Consider the following 25,754-nt stretch of genomic DNA (forward strand, 5'->3'; position numbering starts at 1 on the left):
CAAAGAAAAACTTTGCCATTTTTCCAGACAAAGAGAGGAGTCACAAAAAGCAGAAATAGAGATAAAATGAATCATTAACCTTTGATGATCTTCATCAGATAACACTCATAGGACTTCATGTTACACAATACATGTATGTTTTGTTCGATAAAGTTCATATTTATATCCAAAGATCTTAGTTTACATTAGCGCGTTATGTTCAGTAATGTTTTGCCTCCAAACATCCGGTGATTTTGTAGAGAGCCACATCAATTTACAGAAATACTCATAATAAACATTGATAAAAGATACAAGCATTAAACATGGAACTTTAGATAAACTTCTCCTTAATGCAACCGCTGTGTCAGATTTTTTTTTAACTTTACGGAAAAATTACACCATGCTATAATCTGAGTACAGCGCTCAGAGCCCAAATAAGCCATAAAGATATCCGCCATGTTTTGGAGTCAACAGAAGTCAGAAATAGCATTATAAATATTCACTTACCTTTGATGATCTTCATCAGAATGCACTCCCAGAAATCCCAGTTCCACAATAAATGTTTGTTTTGTTCGATATAGTCCATCATTTATGTCCAAATACCTTCATTTTGTTTACGCGTTCAGTCCAGTAATCCAAATTCATGACGCACAGGTCAGACGAAAAGTCAAACAATTCCATTACAGTTCGTAGAAACATGTCAAACGATGTATAGAATCAATCTTTAGGATGTTTTTAACATAAATCTTCAATAATGTTTCAACCGGAGAATTCCTTTGTCTTCAGAAATGCAATGGAAAGCAGGTCGCTCTCACGTGAGCGCGCATGTTCAGCTCATGCCAGACACCTGACTCAAAGAGCTCTCCTTCCCTCACTCTTCACAGTAGAAGCATCAAACAAGGTTCTAAAGACTGTTGACATCTAGTGGAAGCCTTAGGAAGTGCAATATGACCAATATCCCACTGTATATTGGATAGGCAAACCTACAAACCTCAGATTTCCCACTTCCTGGTTTTTCTCAGGTTTTTGCCTGCCATATGAGTTCTGTATACTCACAGACATCATTCAATCAGTTTTAGAAACGTCAGAGTGTTTTCCATCCAAATCTACTAATAATATGCATATCTTAGCCTCTGAGCCTGAGTAGCAGGCAGTTTACTCTGGGCACGTTTTCATCCACGCTACTCAATACTGCTACCCAGCCATAAGAAGTTAAATGGAAGACGTTTGGAACTACCAAGACTCTTGCTAGAGCTGGCCACCCGAACAAACTGAGCAATCGGGGGAGAAAGGCCTTGGTCAGGGAGATGTGGAGATGGGAAACCCTTTCAGAAGGACAACCATCTCTGCAGCACTCCACCAATCAGGCCTTTATGATAGACGGAAGGCACATGACAGTAAAAGTAAAAGGCACATGACAGCCCGCTTGGAGTTGGACAAAAGCCATCAAAAGGACTCTCAGACATTGAGAAACAAGATCCTTTGGTCTGAGCATCACATCTGGAGGAAACCTGGCACCATCTCTACAAAGAAGCACGGTGGTGGCAGCATCATGCTGTGGGGATTTATTTCAGTGACAGGGACTGGGAGACTAGTCAGGATCGAAAGAAAGATGAACGAAGCAAAGTACAGAGAGATCCTTGATGAAAACCTGCTCCACAGAGCTCAGGACCTCAGACTGGGGCAAAGGTTAACCTTCCAACAGGACAACGACCCTAAACACACAGCCAAGACAACACAGGAGTGGCTTCGGGACAAGTCACTGAACGTCCTTGAGTGGCCCAGGCAGAGCCTGGACTTTCTCTGCAGAGACCTGAAAATAGCTGTGCAGCGATGCTCCCCATCCAACATGACAGAGCTTGAGATCTGCAGAGAAAATGGGAGACACTCCCAAAATACAGTTGTGCCAAACTTGTAGCGTCATATCCAAGACGGCTCGAAGCTGTAATTGCGTTTAGGGTAGCCTTCCACAAGCTTCCCACAATAAGTTGGGTGAATGTTGGCCCATTCCTCCTGACAGAGCTGGTGTAACTGAGTTAGGTTTGTAGGCCTCCTTGCTCGCACACACTTTTTCAGTTCTGCCCACAAATTTTCTATGGGATTGAGGTCAGGGCTTTATGATGGCCACTCCAATACCTTGCCTTTGTTGTCCTTAAGCCATTTTGCCACAACTTTGGAAGTATGCTTGGAGTCATTGTCCATTTGGAAGACCCATTTGCGACCAAGCTTTTTTTCCTGACTGATGTCTTGAGATGTTGCTTCAATATATTCACATAATTTTCCTCCCTCATGATGCCATCTATTTTGAGAAGTGCACCAGTCCCTCCTTCCGCAAAGCACTCCCCAACATGATGCTTACACCCCCGTGCTTCACGGTTGTGATGGTGTTCCCCCCCTTTTCCCTCCAAACATAACGATGGTCATTATGGCCAAACAGTTCTATTTTTGTTTTATCAGACCAGTGGACATTTCTCCAAAAAGTATGATCTTTATCCACATGTGCAGTTGCAAACCGTAGTCTGGATTTTTTATGGAGGTTTTGGTGCAGTGGCTTCTTCCTTGCCGAGCGGCCTTTCAGGTTATGTCGATATTGGACCTGTTTTAGTGTGGATCTAAATACTTTTGTACCTGTTTTCTCCAGCATCTTCACAAGGTCCTTGCGGTTGTTCTGGGATTGATTTGCACTTTTCACACCAAAGTACATTCATCACTAGGAGACAGAACGGGTCTCCTTCCTGAGCGGTATGACGGCTGCGTGGTCCCATGGTGTTTATACTTGCGTACCATTGTTTGTACAGATGAACATGGTACCTTCAGGCATTTGGAAATTGCTCCCAAGGATGAACCAGACTTGTGGAGGCCTACAATTTTTTTTCTGAGGTCTTGGCTGATTTTTTTTTATTTTCCCATGATGTCAAGCAAAGAGGCACTGAGTTTGAAGGTAGGCCTTGAAATACATCCACAGGTACACCTCCAATTGACTCAAATTATGTCAATTAGCTTATCAGAAGTTTTGAACGCCATGACATCATTTTCTGTAATTGTCCAAGCTGTTTAAAGGCACAGTCAACTTAGTGTATGTAAACTTCTGACCCACTAGAATTGTGATACAGTGAATTATAAGTGAAATAATCTGTTTAAACAATTGTTAGAAAAATGACTTGTGTCATGCACTAAGTAGATGTCCTAACCGACTTGTCAAAACTATAGTTTTTCAACAAGACATTTGTGGAGAGGTTGAAGTCCCTGTTCACCTACGACTGCATGGCCGCACACGACGCCAATACCGTCATTAAGATTTCAGACGACACAACGGTGGTAGGCCTGATCACCGACGATGATGAAGCAGCATACAGGGAGGAAGTCAGAGACCTGGCAGTGTGGTGCCAGGACAACAACATCTCCCTAAACGTCAGCAAGACAAAAGAGCTGATCGTAGACTACAGAAAAGAGAGGGCCGAGCACGCCCCCATTCACACCAACAGGGCTATAGTGGAGCGAGTCTAGAGCTTCAAGTTCCTCTGTATCCACATCACTAAGGACCTATCATGGTCCAAACACACCAATACAGTCATGAAGAGGGCACAACAACTTCTCTTACCTCTCAGGAGGCTGAACAGATTTGGCATGGGCCCTCAGATCCTCAAAAAGGTTCTACATCTGCACCATTGAGCGCATCTTGACTTGCTGCATCACAACTTGGTATGGCAACTGCTCAGCATCCGACCGCAAGAGGGTAGTGAGTATGGCCTAGTACATCACTGGGGCCGCGCTCCCTGTCCTCCAGGACCTCCATACCAGGCGGTGTCAGAGGAAAGCCCTGAAAATTGTCAAAGAATCCAGCCACCCAAGTCACAGTCTGTTTTGTCTGCTTCCGCTCGGCAAGTTTTGAATCAAAAGGCTCCTCAACAGCTTCTACCCCAAAGCCATAAGACTGCTGAATAGTTCATCAAATGGCTACCCGGACTTTCTGCTTTTCACCCCTACCGACATGTACATAGTACTTAAATCAATCACCTAACCAAACCTACATGTACATATTACTTCAATCAATCACTCCAACTACCTTGTAGCTCAGTACACTGACTCGGTACCGGTACTCCTTGTACATAGCCTGTATATAGCTACATTATTGTCATTTTATTGTGTTATTTTATTGTGTTACTATTTTCTTTTATCTATTTGCTAATTTTCTTACTTTTTAAACTGCATCGTTGGGAAAGGGCTGGTATGTAATAATTTCACGGAAAAGTCTACATTTGTTGTATTCGGCGCATGTGACAAATAAAATTGTATCATAACCTTGATGTGATTGGCCTGACTGAAACATGGCTCAAGCCTAATGAATTTACTGTGTTAAATGAGGCCTCTCCTCCTGGTTACACTAGTGACCATATCCCCCGATCATCCCGCAAAGACAGAGGTGTTGCTAACATTTATAACAGCAAATTTCAATTTACAAAAAATTAAAGGACAGCGTTTTCGTCGTTTGAGCATCTAGTCATGAAATCTATGCATCCTACTCAATCACTTTTTGTAGCTACTGTTTACAGGCCTTCTGGTTCATATACAGCATTTATCACTGAGTTCCCTGAATTCCTATCAGACCTTGTAGTCATGGCAGATAATATTCAAATGTTTCGTGACTTCAATATTCACATGGAAAAGTCCACAGACTCACTTCAAAAGGATTTCGGAGCCATCATCGACTCAGTGGGTTGTCCAACATGTGTCCGGACATACGCATTGGACATACCCTGGATCTCGTTTTGTCCCTCTGAATAAATATTGTGGATCTAAACGTTTTTCCTCATATTCCAGGACTATCGGACCACCATCTTATTATGTTTACAATCGCAACAAGTAATCTTCTCAGACCCCAACCAAGGATTATCAAAAGCCGTGCTATAAATTTTCGGACAACCCAAAGATTCCTAGATGCCCTCCTCTAGGTCACCAGGCTGCTCGTTATGGCGCACACCTGTCACCATCGTTATGAGCACCTGCGCGTCATCAGACTCACCTGGACTCCATCAACCCCCCGTATTACCTTCCCTACATATGTCACTCCCTTTGGTTCCTTCCCCAGGTGTTATTGTTTCTTTTCCAGTGTTAAGTCTGTGCGTTGTTTGTGTTTCTTGTTTTATGTTGTGTTTATTTATTAAAACATTAATTCCCTGAACTTGCTTCCCGACTCTCAGTGCACATCTTTACAGACAGTAGTGTGTAATATCGAAGAGCCCTCACAGCAGCTCGATCAGCCTATTTTTCCAACCAAATCGAGGAGAATAAGAATAATCCAAAATGTATTTTCGATACTGCCGCAAAGTTAACTAAAAAGCAGCATTCCCCAAGAGAGGATGGCTTTCACGTCAGCAATGAGGAATTCATGAACTTCTTTGACGAAAAGATCATGATCATTAGAAAGCAAATTAGGGACTCCTCTTTGAATCTGCGTATTTCTCCAAAGCTCAGTTGTCCTGAGTCTGCACAAAACTCACAGGACCAAGGGTCAATGGAGACACAAATTTTTTAATCCTGTATCTCTTGAGACATTCACGAAAATAGTCATGGCCTCTAAACCTTCCAGCTGAACTCAATTTAACCGTGCGCAATACCCTAGATGCAGTTGCACCCTTAAAAACTAAAAACATTTGTCATAAGAAACTACCTCCCTGGTATACAGAAAATACCCGAGCTCTGAAGCAAGCTTCCAGAAAATTGGAACGGAAATGGCGCCACACCAAACTGGAAGTCTTCCGACTAGCTTGGAAAGACAGTACCGTGCAGTATCGAAGAGCCCTCACTGCTGCTCGATCATCCTATTTTACCAACTTAATTGAGGAAAATAAGAACAATCCGAAATGTATTTTTGATACTGTCGCAAAGCTAACTAAAAAGCAGCATTCCCCAAGAGAAGATGGCTTTCACTTCAGCAGTAATAAATTCATGAACTTCTTTGAGGAAAAGATCATGATCATTAGAAAGCAAATTACGGACTCCTCTTTAAATCTGCATATTCCTCGAAAGCTCAGTTGTCCTGAGTCTGCACAACTCTGCCAGGACCTAGGATCAAGAGAGACACTCAAGTGTTTTAGTACAATATCTTTTGACAGAATGATGGAAATAATCATGGCCTCTAAACCTTCAAGCTGCATACCGGACCATATTTCAACTAAACTACTGAAAGAGCTGCTTCCTGTGCTTGGCCCCCCTATGTTGAACATAATAAATGGCTCTCTATCCACCGGATGTGTACCAAACTCACTAAAGGGGGCAGTAATAAAGCCTCTCTTGAAAAAGCCAAACCTTGACCCGGAAAATGTAAAAAAAAAAAACTATTGGCCTATATCGAATCTCCCATTTCTCTCAAAGATTTTAGAAAAAGCTGTTGCGCAGCAACTCACTGCCTTCCTGAAGACAAATAATGTATACGAAACACTTCAGTCTGGTTTTAGACCCCATCATAGTACTGAGACTGGACTCATGAAGGTGGTAAATTACCTTTTAATGGCATCAGACCAAGTCTCTGCATCTGTCCTTGTGCTCCTAGACCTTAGTGTCGCTTTTGTCCTTTGACAAATCAATGGTAAGTTTCGGTGTTCCTCAAGGTTCCGTTTTAGGGCCACTATTGTTTTCACTATATATACTACCTCTTGGTCATGTCATTCGCAAACACAATGTCAACTTTCACTGCTATGCGGATGACACACAGCTGTACATTTTGATGAAACATAGTGAAGCCCCAAAATTGCTTACCCTCTAAGCCTGTGTTTTAGACATAAGGAAGTGGACGGCAGCAAATGTTTACTTTTAAACTTGAACAAAACAGAGATGCTAGTTCTAGTCAAGAAACAAAGATATCTGCTGTTTGATCTGACAGTTAATCTTCATGGTTGTACAGTCATCTCAAATAAAACTATGAAGGACCTCGGCGTTACTCTGGACCCTGATCTTTTAACGAACATATAAATAAAATTTAAAGGGCAGCATTTTTCCATCTTCGTAACATTACAAAAATCAGAAACGTTTTTCAAAAATTATGCAGAAAAGCTACTCCATGCTTTTGTCACTTCTAGATTAGACTACTGCAATGCTCTACTAACCGGCTACCCGGATAAAGAACTAAATCTTGACTATAACCAAAATATTTGATTATATTACTCCAGTGCTAGCTTCTCTACACTGGCTTCCTGTTAAGGTTAGGGCTGATTTCAAGGTTTTACTGCTAACCCACAAAGCATTACATGGACTTGCTCCTACCTATGCTATGGTCACAAGACGCAGGCCTCCTTATTTTCCATAGAATTTCTAAGCAAACAGCCGGAGTCAGGGCTTTATCCTATAGAGCTACATTTTTATGGAATGGTCTGCCTATCTATGTGACAGATGCAGACTCGGTCTCGACCTTTAAGTCTTTACTGAAGACTCATCTCTTCAGCAGGTCCTATGATTGAGTGTAGTCTTGCCCAGGAGTGTGAAAGTGAACGGTAAGGCACTGGAACGACGAACCACAGCAATCTCTGCCTGGCCGGCTCCCCTCTCTCCACTGGAATTCTCTGTCTCTGATCCTATTACTAGGGTTGAGTCACTGGCTTACTAGTGCTCTTTCATGCCGTCCCTAGGAGGGGTGTGTCATGCCGTGCCAGGCTTTTTTGCACTATACTCGACTTGACTGGGTTCAGTCACTGACTTGAACTTTCTGTCCGGTCTTGCGCCCCCTGGGGCTTGTGCGGTGGAGGAGATCTTCGTGGGCTCAGGGTAGTAAGATGGTGGCCCATTGATATCCTTGTAGGGGTGTGGGGGCTGTACTTTGGCAAAGTGGGTGGGGTTATATCCTGCCTGGTTGGCCCTGTCCGGGGGTATCATCGGACGGGGCCACAGTGTCCCCTGACCCTCCCTGTCTCAGCCTCCAGTATCTATGTTGCAATAGTCTATGTGCCTTTTCTATAGTCTTATCTGGTGTCCTGTGTGAATTTAAGTATGCTTCCTCTAATTCTCTGTCCCTCTCTCCCTCCCCTCCCGGAGGACCTGAGCCCTAGGACCATGCCTCAGGACTACCTGGCCTGATGACTCCTGGCTGTTCCCAGTCTAGCTGGTCGTGCTGTTGTTCCAGTTTTAACTGTTCTGCCTGCGGCTATGGAACCCTGACTTATTCACAGGACGTGCTACCTTGTCCCTGACCTGCTGTTTTTGACTCTCTCTCTCTCTCTATCGCACTTGTTGTATCGACCTCTGAATGCTCGGATATGAAAAGCCAACTGATATTTACTCCTGAGGTTTTGACCTGTTGCACCCTCTACAACCAGTGTGATTATTGTTTGACCCTGCTGGTCATCTATGAATGTTTGAACATCTTGAAGAACGATCTGGCCTTAATGGCCATGTACTCTTCTCAACTCCACCCAGCACAGCCAGAAGAGGACTGGCCACCCCTCAAAGCCTGGTTCCTCTCTAGGTTTCTTTCTAGGTTCCTGCCTTTCTAGGGAGTTTTTCCTAGCTACCATGCTTCTACATCTGCATTGCTTGCTGTTTGGGGTTTTAGGCTGGGTTTCAGTATAAGCACTTTGTGACAAACCACAAAGAGTATCGAAAATAATTGGAAATTGCTAACTCTTTTCCTTTTTGTCACAATTCATGCGATCACAACAAGGAAATTAAATGGAAAACATGAGAAATGATTGTACCATAGAAATTACATATCAAACACACTTAGCAGACATTATGCATATTCAATCATGAAAATGATAATGAAATATATTTTTTGCATTTCAATTTTGTCACAAAAAAATGCATACCCATTTTGCAAACATAATATTGATTTATAATTTATCCATTTGCATTTCCAATTGAGGTTTGGCAGCTAAATGCTTCCATAGAGGTGATGTGATCTTTGACTAGCCTCTCGAAGCACTTCATGATGACGGAAGTGAGTACTACGGGGGTCCATGTGCTTATGGATAATTCATATTTCCTTTCATCTTGGCAAGGCCAAACATGAGGAAATTAAATGTTTTATCATTCAGTTCAGTTACTTTCTTGAAGCAGGTGGGGATAAAGGCCTGAGCTAGAGAGAGATTGAAAATGTATCTCTATGTCACGATTGTTATAATGAGTGAACCAAAGCGCAGCGTGATCTGGGTTCCACATCTTTTTATTTCTAGGTGAAACTCATAGCAAAACAAAAACAATAAATCTCTAAACAAACCGTGAAGCTAACAATAGGGCTAACAGGCAACTATACATACAGTCAAGATCCCACAAAGGGGAAATGGCTGCCTAAATATGATCCCCAATCAGAGACAACGATAAACAGCTGCCTCTGATTGGGCACCATACCAGGCCAATATAGAAATATAATTACCTAGATGACCCACCCTAGTCACACCCCGACCCCGACTTGTATGGTCAGGGCGTGACACTCTAGCTCTCTTTTTGTAATCTTTTGTTTTTGTAATCCGTGAATCTGTGCTTGAAATTCACTACTCGATTGACTGACCTTACAAATAATTGTATGTGTGGGGTTCAGAGATGGGGTAGTCAGTCAAAATCATGTTAACCACTATGATTGAACACAGAATGAGTCCATGCAACTTATTATGTGATTTGTTAAGCACATTTTTACTCCTGAACTTATTTCAGCTTGCCATAACAAAGGGGTTGAATACTTATTGATTCAAGACATTTCAGCGTTTCAAATTTTCTACAAACAAAATTCCACTTTGACATTATGGGGTATTGTGTTTGGATCAGTGACACAACCTCTAAATGGAATCCATTTTAAATTCAGGATGTAACACAACAAAATGTGTAAAACGTAAAGGGTTGGTGAAGGCTTTCTGAAGGCACTGTAGGTATTTTGTATGCATTGTCAATGTTATAAAGCCTTATGGCAAACCCTACAGCATGTAAAATGTGTTCAAAGGCCTGATGTACAGTGCATTTGGAAAGTATTCAGACCCCTTGACTTTTTTTTTTTGTTAAGTTACATCCTTATTCTAAAATGGAATTTAAAAAAAATCCCCTCATCAATCTACACACAATACCCAATAATGACAAAGCAAAAACATGTTCTTAGAAATGTTTGCACATTTTTCTTTTTTTAAACCCGGAAATATCACATTTACACTGGGGCGCAACTTTCACTGAGGACAGCAACCAGAGCAACCATAGCTCTATGAACACAAATTAATTTTCATGATTAGCTAGCTAGCTAATCAACATATATTAGCTAATGTTAATTGTCATGATCCAGTTTGTGTCAAATATAATGCAGATTTCGTGGAATGCTAAGGCGATGAAGTAGCATAGAAGGCATTGGGCATAGAAGGCTAGTGTCAACATCTGACATGTGTCAACCATTAACGTTAGCACTAAGCTAGCTAGCTAGTTACAGTTCACAGGAGCCAACATTTATCACATAAATGTAGATTACAAATGAATTTGGGTCATAAAAAGGGGACGTGAAAACGAAATACATTAACCTGCCGACAATCTGCCAATAGCATTCAGACAAGATGAATTTTATTCGGCCTAATGTTAGTCTTGCCTGCCACCCGGTCTAACGTGATGCCACTACCGTATCTGCTGCATCGGCCATGATGTGTTATCCAATAAGTAATTTAGCTCATTAACCCACCAAGACTAGTGGGTCCGGTTTCCCAAAAGCATCTCAAGGCTATGTATATCGTTAGAATAGTTTGGTTCTAACGATGAAAGCATCTTTAACGCTAAGTTCATTGTTAGAATCATATGGTTCTAACGATGAACTTAGCCTTATGATGCTTTTGGGAAATTGGGCCCTGGAGCCTAAATAATCAACCCTGCTACTCACTATTAAACATGCCCCTTTCAAGAGACTCAGAGTCAAAAACCAAACTAACCCATGGTACACTCCTGTACACTCAGACCTCTTTTTGATAAGAAATCAAGCCTGGGGCCAAGACTAGAAACTGTCTCGTTGGCTGATTGGCAGCTATTTAGGCAATTGAGAAATAGGTGCACTGACTTGGTTAAACAGGCCAAATCAAACTACTTCCTTAGCACTACGACAGACTCTGTTAGTGATCCCTCTAAATTCGTTAAAAAAAACATTAATTCACTTAAGCAGGGTAATTGTGGGGTGGCAGGTAGCCTAGTGGTTAGAGTGTTGGACTAGTAACCAAAAGGTTGCAAGATCGAATCCCCAAGGTAAAAATCTGGCGATCTGCCCCTGAACAAGGCAGTTAACCCACTGTTCCTAGGCTGTCATTGAAAATAAGAATTTGTTCTTAACTGACTTGCCTAGTAAAATAAAAAAAATTGTTAACTTCCCTGCCTAAGGAAGTAGTTTTAGACTCCTCCATCATTACTGAAAAAGTTAAGATTGATGATGCTTTTAGTCAGCTTTTTATCTCAGCTGGTTTCCTATTTGAAAGAAATGGTGCTCATACTGGTCATAGCCAGTCAGTTGACTGTAATTCCCACATACAGCCTCCAGTTGCCTTGATGGATGATCAGTCAACCTCACATGACTTGGGAAATGGTAGTCAGGATTTTTAGTTTTGGCAACTCACAGAAACAGAAGTTCTTGCTGGCTTATTATCTGTTAACACCAAGAAGTCATTAGGGGCTAAATATTTGGACCCGTCTTTGCTTAAATATGCAGCTCCCCTTATTGCTGGCTCAGTAACATGCATTTTTTAATATAACTTTAGTTTCAGGAAATAATCTAAAAGTGTGGAAAGCAGCTTTTGTGCTACCGCTGCTTAAGGGTGGGGATAGTAGTGATCTTGATCATTATCACCCATTTCCAGACTCCCTTGTCTTGCGAAAATACTAGAACCATTGGTCAACAAACAGCAACATTATTTTCTATCTATGAATGGTATTCTTAATGCTAAACAAACCGAATTCAGACCTAAACATAGCACCACTACAGCTACCATGCTTGTTGTAAATGCCTTAGAGGACAGAAAGAATTGTGCTGCCATGTTTGTAAACTTGTCAAAAGCTTTTGTTACTGTAGTGTAGACCATGTTCTTCTGTTGAATACGTTGTCCTCCATAGAGTTGGGTACTGATGCTTGCCGATGGTTTCATAGTAATCTCAATGACAGAACTCAGGCCATCAGGGTAGATGGGGTCAAATCTGAGTTCCTTGAGTTACAGAAAAGGCTGCCAAGGTTCGATACTCGGCCCACTACTGTTTACAATCTATATAAATAACATTGGTAATGCTGGAAAAATATATATTAATTTGTTTGCTGATTATACTGTGTTGTACTCAACTGCTCCATCGGTTGGCAAAGCCTTTTCACATCTGGCTTGATGACAAACTGTCATTTAAAAAACATGTCACTGAGCTGGTGAAGAAGTTGAAGTTGATTTCTTTTACAGAAACAAATCATGTCTGACTTCTGTTAATAGGAAGGAAATTGTCCAGGCCACTTTTATGTCTATTTTAGATTTTGGGGATATTATCTATATGCATGCGGGCAGAATCTACACTTAACCCACTAGATGCTGTTTTCCATTGTGCCCTTAGGTTTATTACTGGTGATGGTTACAGAACTCACCATTGTGTTTTGTATCAAAAAGTGAGTTGGGCCTCTTTGTATGTAAGGAGAGAGTGGCATTTTCTTGTGGTCATTTACAAAGCACTCATGCAGAAACATCCTATGTATCTATCATCATTAATTCAATTTAGATTTACAAACTACCAAACACGTGGATCATTTAGCTATTTGATATTACATTTTAGGAACCCTTTAGGTATAAAAAAAAAAGTATCAGTAAACTTAAATTAGGTAACACAACGTGCCATTGGAACACAGGAGTGATGGTTGCTGATAATGGGTCTCTGTACGCCTATGTAGATATTCCATTAAAAATCAGCCATTTCCAGCTACAATAGTCATTTACAACATTAACCATGTCTACACTGTATTTCTGATCAATTTGATGTTATTTTAATGGACAAAATATGTGCTTTTCTTTCAAAAACAAGGACATTTCTAAGTGACCCTAAACTTTTGAATGGTAATGTATGAAAAAATGATTTGATAAAATATTGAATTTGGCCTCTACTACTATAGCCCATAGAAATGCATTGAATAACACATTCATAAATGGCATGAGACATTAAAAAAATGAATCATAAGGAATATGGTTTTTAAGTGTATGTCCTATATCTAGGATATATAAGAAAGCTCAGGAAATATAGTTAAAAAATTTTTTTTACACATATTTAACCCCTTAAGAGATATCTATAGCTTAAATTGACGGATTCTGGACGGGAAGTAACTGTTCAGCAGTCTTATGGCTTGGGGGTAGAAGCTGTTCAGGAGCCTTTTGGTCCCAGACTTGGCGCTCCGGTACCGCTTGCCATGCGGTAGCAGAGAGAACAATCTATGACTTGGGTAGCTGGAGTCTTTGACCATTTTTACGGGCTTTCCCCTGAAACCTCCTGTTATAGAGGTCCTGGATGGCAGGGAGCTCGGCCCCAGTGATGTACTGGGCCGTACGCACTACCCTCTGTAGCGCCTTGAGGTCGGATGTCAAGCAGTTGCCATACCAGTCAAGATGCCTCCTGAGGGGGAAGAGGCTTTGTCGTGCCCTCTTCACAACTGTGTTGGTATGTTTGGACCATGATAGGTCCCAGTTTATTCTCCAGTGATTGCACATTCGTCAATAGAACGGAGGGTAGAGGCGATTTATCTACTCGCCGACGTAGTCTCATCGTATCCCGCACGCCGACCTCTATAACGCCGCCTCATCCTTTTTCGAAGGTCGGGGATTTGGGCCTGGTTCGGGATGAGCAGTATGTCCTTTGCCACCGACTCATTGAAGTAGAAATCCTCATCCAAATCGAGGTTAGTGATCGCTGTTCTGACGTCCAGAAGCTTTTTTCGGTCAAAAAACACACACAAAATAGCACAATTGATCAAGAGCCCATAAAATGGCTGCTATTCCCTCCAGCACCATTCTAGCTATTATATCTGGGTGTAGCAGCAGATGCTGATGTTCTGGTACTTTTCACGTTTTCCTCCTCTCCTCTCCCTCTCTACATCCTCCATGCATCACTTTCTCTCTAGTCTCTTTCTTTCCTCTCCTTCTCTTCTTCCTTTCTCTTTCTTTCTTTCCTCCCCCACCCCATCCCAGCTGCTTGAGCACATATGCTCCTGTCATTCATGTCTGTCATGTAGCTTTAACATGAGGCAACTATACGCATACATAAGGACCAAAGAGTCTGCATGAATTTGAATGTGTGTGTCTGAGAGAGTTAGGATGGAGAAATAGAGAGAGGGGGGGGCAGTGAGAGAGGGAGAGAGGGACAGAGAGAGAGAGAGAGAGGGACAGAGAGAGAGAGAGAGAGAGAGAGAGAGAGAGAGGGACAGAGAGAGAGAGAGGGGGCCAGAGAGAGAGAGATAGAGAGAGAGAGTGAGAGAAAGAGAGAGAGAGAGAAATTAGCTGTCAGGATGAGTTTATGCATGCATATAAGTGGGAGCTAGAGGCAGAATATTTCACAAAGCTCTACATAAACATGAAGGGGGTGTGTAAAGTGTGTGTGGGAGTGTGTGTGTGGTGTGTGTGGGGGGGGGGGGGGGGGGGGGGTATGTCAATCTATCTTTGTGAGGGTCAGGGGGGCAGGCCCATGTCTAATCCTCTGGGATGGGATGTAGAAGATGGAATTTTGAGACTGGAGATGTGTTCACTGATGCATATACAGTATATGACTGAACTGAAAGAAGCCATGGAGCTGTGTGTGTGTGTGTGTGTGTGTGTGTGTGCGTGTGTGTGTGTGTGTGTGTGTGTGTGTGTGTGTGTGTGTGTGTGTGTGTGTGTGTGTGTGTGTGTGTGTGTGTGTGTGTGTGTGTGTGTGTGTGTGTTCACTGCTGCGTATATCACACAGGTTTCCATTCTGAAAGAGACATGTCTCGGGGATCCCTGTCAAATATTTAGAAAGAGTGTGACTGGCACCAACTGTTTTAAGTAATGAATAGACTAAAGCAGTATAACATAAATAGATGTATGAAAAAAATATGATCATCAATTGTAGCCTTCAACATAGCCATTTTTGTATAAAACAGTCATTACAAGATATACATTCATCAAATAATTTGCCATATTACAAGTACATGTTTTTCTCAATTTGACAAACGGACATAACCTATCGACCAACCAACCTGTCGTTGCTCTTTGTTTTGAAGGTTAGATTATAATCACATCGATATAACATTCTTCAGGTTTACAGTAATCAACAGATGGCGCCGTTGTTCAGAAATCATAACTCTCAACACGTTTCACCCGGAAATACGTACGGACCTTTAACAAAGCCGGAAGTTGGATAAATTACAGTTTGAAATCATGGCGCTTGGCGTAAAGTCCAGAGAAAAAATATATGGAAACTCGATTCTCTGGGAGAGGGTTAGGTAATGAGAAACATGATAATATTGCAATTGTTTGGTTTTTCGTATGAGCCGCTTTGTTAAGGTTAGCGCTGTATAGATGAAGAGAAAAGCTTGATTACTAGTTAGCACAATGAATGGGCTAACATTAGCCGGTTGCTGCAAAGGCAGCACCTTCAAAATGAGAGTAATTAATTATCTAGCAACGCTAAGGTTAGCTCGGTTTGTTGACAAGTTAGCTAGCTGCATGTATCTGCTTGTCACTTTTAAAGTTGGTGCTCGTGTTTCTCTCTTTTACTTACCAACGAATATGGTTGTTTTTCCTCCCTTCCCAGTTTGCCACTGTGTACAAGACAATACCAACGACACGATAGTTGCCATCAAGAAGGTAAGGGCATGTCTCTAAAGTCTGTGAGAAATGTTTCAAAGTAATTGCCAGGAGCAGCTGTTTTTCCTTTAGGGTTTTTGTGTAGGCCTAACACATGCCCAGAATGGGTAAAACCTGGGAAGTATAACCACAGAACATTGAGCCAGATGTTTCACTGGACGTATGCTCCTGAAACATCCGGTTGGCATTTCCACTCACCATAGTTATGAGAGGAAGCCCAGTGGCGGCAGTGGGAGGAGATGGATTTTGGCCAACATTTAGCACATTTTCTCATTGATGAAACATTTGATCGCAGTACAGTTTTCTGTCCCAAAACTAGAATCTGTTATGAACAGAGTGGACTAAGTTTTGTAGACTATTCTTTGCCAAAGTCCCTGTATTCCCACGACTGCGTAGCCTCACACAGTTCCAACATCAAGTTTTCTGACGATGTGACACTAGTAGGCCTGATTACAAACAACGACAAGACGACCTACATGGAGGAGGTAGACACTCTGACGGTGTGGTGCCAGGAAAAACAACCTTTACCTCAACGTCAGCAAAACAAAGGAGCTGATTTTGGACTTCAGGAGGAACCAGGTTGGACACACCCTCATCAACAGGTTCCTCAGCGTACACATCTGAAGAGCTGAAATGGTCAAACTACATGAACACCGTGGTGAAGAAGGTGCAAGAGCGGCCTGGCCCTGAAGGCCCTCCGTGTTCTACAGGAGCACCATCAAGAGCATACTGTCGGGCTGCATCACAGCCTGGTACGGCAACTCCACCACCATTGACTGCAAGGCTCTACAGAGGGTGGCACGATCAGCTGAACACATCATTGGGTGTACACTGCCTGCCCTCCAGGACACCTACAACACCAGGTGTTGCAGGAAGGCCAAGAAGATCATCAAGGACCTCAGCCACCCGAGACACAGTATGTTCTCCCCACGTCCATCACTCAGACTCGGGTAGTATAGGAGCATCATGGCAATGAAACTGTGATACTGGCCAATAACTTCTACCCCCAGATCATCACACTGCTGGCTGAATAGCCCCCCCCCCCCCCCCCCCCCCCCAGAGTGGTAAATAAGTATATATTTTTTATTATTATTGTTTCATACACTTCTCTTTTGGACCTGCGCTGTTAGAGCTCAGAGTTTAAGAATTTCACTGTACCCTGCAATTACATCTGCGACCCTGTGCATATGACTAATAAACTCATCTATCTAAAAAGGCATTGTTGAGAAGGAGTGCAAGGGCGAACACACTTCACTGAGTAGGCGTTCCCTACCAGAAATATGGAAATACATGCTAGAATGTGCCAATAGGATCTAGCTAGGTTGTGCTTGGCTCTGCCCACCTCCTTGCTTGTTCTGCTCACTTTGATTCATTTTCTCCCATTGGAAACGATAGTCTTGTCTATCTTGGGTTAGTTATAACAATCTTTGGTATAACCTTGCGGGGAGAACAGGACACTAATACACTCTGAACAAAATATGCAACTGAGCTATGACCATGGTTACACCATGCCATTAATTAAACTGTTGTTGATTTAATGTCCACACTAAGTTGGTTTGATGTGATCATAATGTTAGCTGTACACTATTAATAGTGTGTGCTGATTCTCCTGACAGATGGACACAGAGTAGAGGCTACAGATGGTGAGTGTCTGTGGATCCCAGTACAGGAGCTTCAGAATGGTTTAGGTTAAAACTATGTATGGGAGTGGTTTCCCAGACACAGATTAAGACTAGTCCTGGACTAAAAAGCAAGCTCAGTGGAGAATCTCCATTGAAAAGTCTTAATCTTTGTCTGGGAAACCACCCCATGAAATTTGATTCCGTATATTTGTCTCATGTTTGTTGATCATGTGTCTCTCAGGCATCAACACAGCCCTACGAGAGATTAAACTGCTGTAGGAGTTAAGTCACCCAAACATTATCGGGGTAAGAATCTAACTAAACTCCTACTGTTTAAATGGAAACTGCCAGAAGTAATGTTCATGCTTTCCTGGTTGAGCTTTGCATCAGTTTCATCATCAGTTGCATTCATGGTAATTTAGAGCTCATTTGGATATTATTACTAACCAAGGCATCCTTTATGAACTATACTAATTATCTTGCTCACCATCACCTTTACTGTGAAATTATGTCATGTTCTCAAAGAAAGCACAGTATCATATGTCCCTACACTTACATCAATGTGTGTCCTTTGTGTGTCTATTTCTCAGCTCCTTGATGTATTTGGGCATAAATTCAACATCAGCTTGTTGTTTGACTTCATGGAGACAGACCTAGAGGTAAAATTGAGCTGTAGGTTTTGGCCATATGGGCCAGTTTCCCGGACCCAGATTAAATCTAGTCCTGGACTAAAAAAAGCTTGCTCAATGGAGAAACTCCACCAAATGGCTTTTTACTCCAAGACTAGGATTAATCTCTGTCCAGGAAACTGGCCCCAGTAAATGCTGATGTTCACGGCTTTAGTCTAAAAGTGACCTTGGGCACTAGAGGCCACTAGAGGGATACTCCATCCAGTGCTTGGGATTCATGGGTTAATTCATAGTATGACGGTTCTGTTGGATATGCGACAGGGTCCCTTTATAGACTAGTACTCTGTTCATTCTGATAGCTCTCTGTGATGTCCTCTTTGAGGCACAGATATGGATTCAGTCATACCGAACATCAAAGACTGGCTGGTGCCCAGAGAGAGGTAGCAGCCTGAGAGCTATGGTATTAGTTCGCTTCTATCTCTCTCTTAGGGGTTCTGTAGGGCCAGCTCTGGTCCTGGGGAATCTGTCTGTCTGCGTCTCTGCCTTTCTCTGTCCCTCTCTCTCGCTCTCTGCCCATCCCTATTTCTCTCCTTGTCTTTGTCTCTCCCATTTGCTCTGGATTTATGAGTCTGTGTCTGCCGGATGGCTCCAGATGGGTGCCCAGTTTCACTGCCAATACATCAAACTCTGTTAGAGTAGGAAAACAGACCCCCTTAGAGCCATAATTAAGGAGTGATAGCTGCTCTTAAATAATCAATACCACCCTCTCCGTAGCTCTCAGGATGATGTAATGACAATTATCAAATCATAGACAGACAGATAAATAGCTCAGACACAGAATACTGAAATATGAGGAGGATTTGATAGCCTGTGTCTACTTAGGGATGATGAGCTGACATTCTCTTCTGCTTGTGCTTTCCTGAGAGGCGATTTGTTGTCTGTGGACCTTCAGCCTTGGAGTTAAGAAAAGGTAGACTATTGAGAGACTGGCTGAATTCCTGGTCTAACTCTCTCCTGTGTTCTAGGTGATGATTAAAGATACCATTCTGGTGCTGACTCCAGCCAACATCAAAGGCTTCATAGTGATGACTCTACTGGGCCTGGAGTACATGCACCACACACTGGGTTCTCAACAGGGAAGTTGAAGCACACGCCTCAAAGCACAGTCATACAATACACACCTTCTCATAGGTGCTTGTGTGAGGTAAAGTTAGGCGTGATAGACTCGTCTCCACTTCAGAAATTATATTTGTAATTGTATTTTATGTAAATTAATAAATTTATTTTTGCCATAAATCAATAGGCCTAAAATATAGTTGAAGTCAGAAGTTTACACACACTTAGGTAGGATTCATTAAAACTTGTTTTTCAAGCACTCCACAAATGTCTTGTTAAAAAAATGATAGTTTTGACAAGTCGGTTAGGACATCTACTTTGTGCATGACACAAGTCATTTTTCCAACAATTGTTTAGACAGATTATTTCACTTATAATTCACTGTTTCACAATTCTAGTGGGTCAGAAGTTTACATACACTAAGTTGACTGTGCCTTTAAACAGCTTAGAAAATTCCAGAAAATGATGTCATGGCGTTTGAAGCTTCTGGTAGTCTAATTGACATAATTTGAGTCAATTGGAGGTGTACCTGTGGATGTATTTCAAGGCCTACCTTCAAACTCAGTGCCTCTTTGCTTGACATCATGGGAAAACAAAAAGAAATCAGCCAAGACCTCAGAAAAAAAAATTGTAGACCTCCACAAGTCTGGTTCATCCTTGGGAGTTATTTCCAAATGCCTGAAGGTACCACGTTCATCTGTACAAACAATAGTACGCAAGTATAAACACCATGGGACCACGCAGCTGTCATACCGCTCAGGGAGGAGACCCGTTCTTTCTCCTAGAGATGAACATACTTTGGTGCAAAAAGTGCAAATCATTCCCAGAACAACCGCAAGGACCTTGTGAAGGTAGGGCTGCCCATAGTTTTAGTCAAACAAAAATCCGACAGCTTCAGCAGCCCATTCTCATCCAGTAGCCCATTCTCATCCAGCAACCCATTCTCATCCAGCAACCCATTCTCATCCAGCAGCAGGTTATTGGGCTTCAGATTGTACACAGTGTTTACTATGGAGAAATATACCGTTGAAGTCGGACGTTTACTTACACTTTAGCCAAATACATCAAAACTCAGTTTTTTACAATTCCTGACATTTAATCCTAGTAAAAATGCCATGTCTTAAGTCAGTTAGGATCACAACTTAATTTTAAGAATGTGAAATGTCAGAATAATAGTAGAGGGTGATTTATTTCAGCTTTTATTTCTTTCATCACATTCCCAGTGGGTCAGAAGTTCACTTACACTCAATTAGTATTTGGTAGCATTGCCTTTAAATTGTTTAACTTGGGCAAAACGTTTAGGGTAGCCTTCCACAAGCTTCCCACAGTAAGTTGAGTGAATTTTGCCCCATTCCTCCTGATAGAGCTGGTGTAACTGAGTCAGGTTTGTAGGCCTCCTTGCTCGCACACGCTTTTTCAGTTCTGCCCACACATTTTCTATAGGATTGAGGTCAAGGCTTTGTGATGGCCACTCCAATACCTAGACTTTGTTCTCCTTAAGCCATTTTGCCACAACTTTGGACGTATGCTTGGGGTCATTGTTCATTTGGAAGACCCATTTGCAACCAAGCTTTAACTTCCTGACTGATGTCTTGAGATGTTGCTTCAATATATTCACATCATTTTCCTGCTTCATGATGTCATCTATTTTGTGAAGTGCACCAGTCCATCCTGCAGCAAAGCACCCCCACAACATGATGCTGCCTCCCCCTGTGCTTCACGGATGGGATGGTGTTCTTCGGCTTGCAAGCATCCCCCTTTTCCCTCCAAACATAACGATGGTCATTATGGCCAAACAGTTCTATTTTTGTTTCATCAGACCAGAGGACATTTCTCCAAAAAGTACAATCTTTGTCCCCATGTGCAGTTGCAAATCGTAGCCTGGCTTTTTATGGCGGTTTTGGAGCAGTGGCTTCTTCTTTGCTGAGCGGCCTTTCAGGTTATGTCGATATAGGGCTCGTTCTACTGTGGATCTAAATACTTTTGTACCTGTTCTCCAGCATCTTCACTACACTCACCTGTAGGTGTCACTCTCAAACTCCATTTCAAAGTCTTTATTGACCATTTATTTATATATTTTTAAATAGCATTTCATGTGTCACTCACTGTGTTTGATACAATGTTTGCTCTCTCTCTCAGGTGGTGTCGTTCTCTAGAGTTGTTGTTCGGTGCCAGGATGTATGGGGAGGGCGTCGACATGTGGGCCGTGGGCTGCGTCCTTGCGGGGCTTGTGCAGGTACCCACACCATAAGCTCAGGCCAATTTAAACATTGAGACGAGACAAAACAAGTGTGTCTGTAGAATGGCACTGAAACTAGGCAGCTCAATTTAACTTTGTTCTGAAATTGTCTTGTCTCTGTGATTTAAAAATAAATCTAGACTGAGCATCAAGGTTCAGACTACTGTATTGTCAGACACACACCTTTCTGTATACATAATTCTGCATCCCAAATGGCAAGCTATTCCCTGTATAGTGTACTACTTTTGACCAGGGCACAAGGACTCTGGTCAAAATTTGTACAATATGTAGGGAATGTGGTTGCCATTTGAGACTCCACCCATGTTCACTACATGTCTGTGGTGTAACACCCTCTGTTTCTCTCTTGTTACCATTCCTAGGAGGAGACTCCTGGCCTGTGAGTGTCTGTCTTTTCTGTGTCTGCATGTGTGGTTAATTTAAGACTAAGCAACGCCTTGAAAATATCTGGGTCCTCAATAATACATTGTGAATTTAAATAATGCCTTCATGTCTCTAACTCTGTGCCTCTCTCTCTCTGTAGGGGATGAGTAGTTGTTTAAATAGTTTTCTGGTACTCTGGAACATATCTTCAGTGCTGCAGGAGACGACCTCTTCGAACGACTACAGGGTCTATTCACCTTCAACCCCTCCACACGCCTTACAGCTACACAGGTATGCTAGTAAGCTATGGCACTTAGTATCTTTCACAAGTTACTTTGTTTCTCGCTTGGTTGTATACCTGTTTTTAGGGACTGTAATGTGATACACAGTTCAGCACACAAACAGGGGGTCCCTGGGTCCTGTGTGGGAGGGTGATCTGGCATACAGACATACAGCTGCTGTGTGGCTTTGTCAGCCTGTCCCCCCTGCTGTTCAGTTCTGTGTCAGAACTACCTCAGGCTATAGGAACCCCTGAGCCCCCCTCGACCTCACTTCTCTTTGGCTTTTCTCTGGAAGTGGCACCCTATTCCTTATTTAGTGCACTACTTTTGACCAGCGCTTAAAGCAGTGCACTAAATAAGGAGGCATTGCGGATGAAATCAGTCTGTTTATTCAGTGCTGTTTCCCCCAGCTCTACCCCCCCTCCCCTCCTCCCATCTCCTCTCAACAGCCTCTGAGGGTGAGGTACATCACTAACAGCCCCAGCACAACTCCTCATCCGAGCCTCTCAAAGAGAATCAAGAGGAAACGAGATGGTCTGGAGACAAGGAATGAACAACACACAGACACACACGCACATCTCAGCATTGGAGTCAATAGCACAGACATCATTATTCCATCATACACCAGAGCTAGAAGGTTAAATACCTCATTGACATGTTTGTGTTTGACCATGATATTAATAACAACATGGTAAATATTATTCTGCTTGCTTATTTAAACTGATGGTTTCACTTGTACAAAGGATTCAATGACTGGTTTCCAATTTTGGATTGGGCCAGCAAGGGCCTCCCGTACCTAGAATGCAAACATATTTTTGTACTGTGACCACCCTGCATACCACTGCTGGCTTGCTTCTGAAGCTAAGCAGGGTTGGTCCTGGTCAGTCCCTGGATGGGAGACCAGATGCTGCTGGAAGTGGTGGTGGAGGGCCAGTAGGAGGCACTCTTTCCTCTGGTCTAAAAAATATCCCAATGCCCCAGGGCAGTGATTGGGGACACTGTCCTGTATAGGGTGCCGTCTTTCGGATGGGACGTTAAACGGGTGTCCTGACTCTCTGAGGTCATTAAAGATCCCATGGCACTTATCGTAAGAGTAGGGGTGTTAACCCCGGTGTCCTGGCTAAATTCCCAATCTGGCCCTCAAACTATCATGGTCACCTAAAAATCCCCAGTTTACAATTGGCTCATTCATCCCCCTCCTCTCCCCTGTAACTATTCCCCAGGTCGTTGCTGCAAATGAGAACGTGTTCTCAGTCAACTTACCTGGTAAAATAACGGTAAAATAAAATAAAATAAATGTTATCAGAAGTAACCTCGTCAATTAAACACAAATATTCTCACACACTGTTAGAGTAACATGGTCTACTCGTATAGAACTGGAATTCCATTAGAATCAGAGCCCAGTAATTAAAAGGATGTAGGCGGTACAAAATAGCGCAATGGCAACCCAGGACTAACACACACACAGGTGTAGGTGGCGGTACGTTTAACTGCAACAAAAACCGAGTGTTACTGGGAGGTTCAACGTGTGGTTTGGAAACTATTTAGGTCGACTGGGTTGTATATTATAATAAAGAAGGACTAGGTAGCTAGAAGTTGCCCCTAAACAGTGGTCCATGGTCAGGTTTTTTAAAATCCTCCTAATGGTTAAAGTTTAGTGTTGAATAATGTTATTCTAGACCTGTGGTTAGTGGCAACTTCTAACTCCAGTGTGGCTTGTGTGGTCCAGTGGAAGACCTCCAGTGTGGTCTAACAGTGGTTCTGGACAGAGCTCTGTAAGAGCCTGCTAGAGCACGACTATTTAGGTGACGAAAGAAAAAAACAGCAAGACTGTATTTTTGTCATTAATTTCATACATTTAGATGTAATGTATTTTTGTATGTTATTTATTTTTTATATATGTGATGTAGGATAATAAATAATTCTGTCTGAGATTGTGGTTGTTCATTTGGTTGACACTTCTGAATTAATGCAACACCTCAACTCTTAGTTGACTCACCAAGTATCTAATCCATTATCCCCCCAAAAATATGAATGCAATTAAGTGGAGAAATGTTAGTAAAAAATCAATAAAAATACCTACTCCCACTCTGGTTTAAGGTGGCATTCACCTCACATGGAAGGCAGAGCCCTTCGTGCTCTGAATAAATACATATACCTCCCACCCACTACATGAGCAGAGATGAAACCTCGCATAACCTCACGTCTGAAGAATAAAAAATGTCTTACTGTGTGTGTGCCAGTCTGTTTGCACAAATTTGGACAGTGGGAAAGATCGTTTTGCATGGCTTGCTGCCCCAGGTGGGTTTATTAACCAATTATTTAACCTTTATTTAACTAGGCAGATCAGTTAAGAATAAATTCTTATTTACAATGACTGCCTACACTGGCCGGACGACGCTGGGCCAATTGTACACCGCCCTATGGGACTCCCAATCACGGGCGGTTGTGATACAGCCTGGATTCGAGCCAGGGTCTCTGTAGTAACGCCTCAAGCACTGAGATGCAGTGCCTTAGACCGCTGCTCCCCTTGGGAGCCCTTAAATGAACAAACTCCGCCCACCTGGGGAACCGGGCCATGCGAAACTAACCTGCCTAGTGTGTGTGGGAAAGAGACATGCTGCCTCCAGGGCAGACGGTGGCTCTCCACTCAATTCCGCTCCGCTCTGACACCATTGTTCCACCAGCAGCGCTGTATGTCAGCAGTCTAAAGTGGCCTGTTCCTGTCCTCTCCTCTGTCCACACTGATCTGACACAACCTGACAAGTGAGAGCAGATCTTATGACAGATTTAGTTAGTCTCTCTCACCAGACTCAGGGACTACCTTTAGCTGTCCCCTGTCAGAGCAGGTCAAAAGCTGGCGTCCGCTACACCTGTACTGTAGTGAGACCCTTGGTTTCACCCATCCAATGGTGTTGGATCAGTTGTCTCAATGAAAAGGAAGGAAGGATACATTTTTTTAAGTATTAGAGCTGGACTCAGTCCAGACAGACAGAGAACCATTTGAGTCATGGCCAAGGCTCAGGGTTGAGGTGAGGGCAAGCTGAATGATTCAAGTCTATAGAACTGCCCCACAATACAATACAGCACCGGGAACAGCAGAGCAGGGACACAATGGCTGTGTATGGCGGCCAAGCCTGGAGAAATTACAGGGTTGTGTGTGTGTGTGGATGACGATGGTGTCAGAAGTTGTAACGCAGGAGGCCACTGTGATCTCAAAATCACTCCAAGAATAGTTATAAGAGCCATTGTTTTTAGTGTTCCATTAGCTGTTGCAAAACCAGCAGCTACTCTTCCTGGGGTCCACACAAACATGAAACATTACATAATACAGAACATTAATAGACACGAACGGCAAACACAGCCTACATATCAATACATATACACAAAATATCTAGGTCAAATAGGGGAGAGGCGTGGTGCCGTGAGGTGTTGCTTTATCTGTTTTTTTTAAACCAGGTTTGCTGTTCATTTGAGCATTATGAGATGTAATGGAGTTCCATGCAATAATGGCTCTATATAATAATGTACGCTTTTGTGACTTTGTTCTGTTTTGGGGGCTGTGAAAGACCCCTGGTGGCATGGCTGGTGGGGTAAGTGTCTGTCAGAGCTGTGTCTATTGACTATGCAAACAATTTGAAATGTTCAACACATTGTTTCTTATAAAAAGAAAAAGTGATGCAGTCAGTCTCTCCTCAACTCTTAGCCAAGAGACACTGAAATATATAGTA

The 25,754-nt window shown here is 42.5% G+C and overlaps 1 long non-coding RNA gene across 3 annotated transcripts; it reads left to right on the forward strand.

The window, feature by feature from the left end:
• The first annotated feature begins 15,301 nt into the window (after positions 1–15,301).
• On the forward strand, positions 15,302–23,955 carry LOC129826448 (uncharacterized). 3 transcript variants are annotated; one of them, XR_008755036.1, is made up of 9 exons: positions 15,302–15,391; positions 15,703–15,755; positions 17,619–17,683; positions 17,968–18,036; positions 19,032–19,210; positions 21,262–21,358; positions 21,742–21,758; positions 21,903–22,033; positions 22,434–23,955. It is a non-coding gene; the product is annotated as an uncharacterized LOC129826448 (long non-coding RNA). The 3 variants fall into 3 exon arrangements; XR_008755034.1 differs by having other exon boundaries at positions 19,032–21,358; XR_008755035.1 differs by lacking the exon at positions 17,968–18,036 and having other exon boundaries at positions 19,032–21,358.
• The last annotated feature ends 1,799 nt before the right edge of the window (positions 23,956–25,754 follow it).

Source organism: Salvelinus fontinalis, chromosome 28 (genome assembly GCF_029448725.1).
Source record: "Salvelinus fontinalis isolate EN_2023a chromosome 28, ASM2944872v1, whole genome shotgun sequence".
NCBI lineage: Eukaryota > Metazoa > Chordata > Actinopteri > Salmoniformes > Salmonidae > Salvelinus > Salvelinus fontinalis.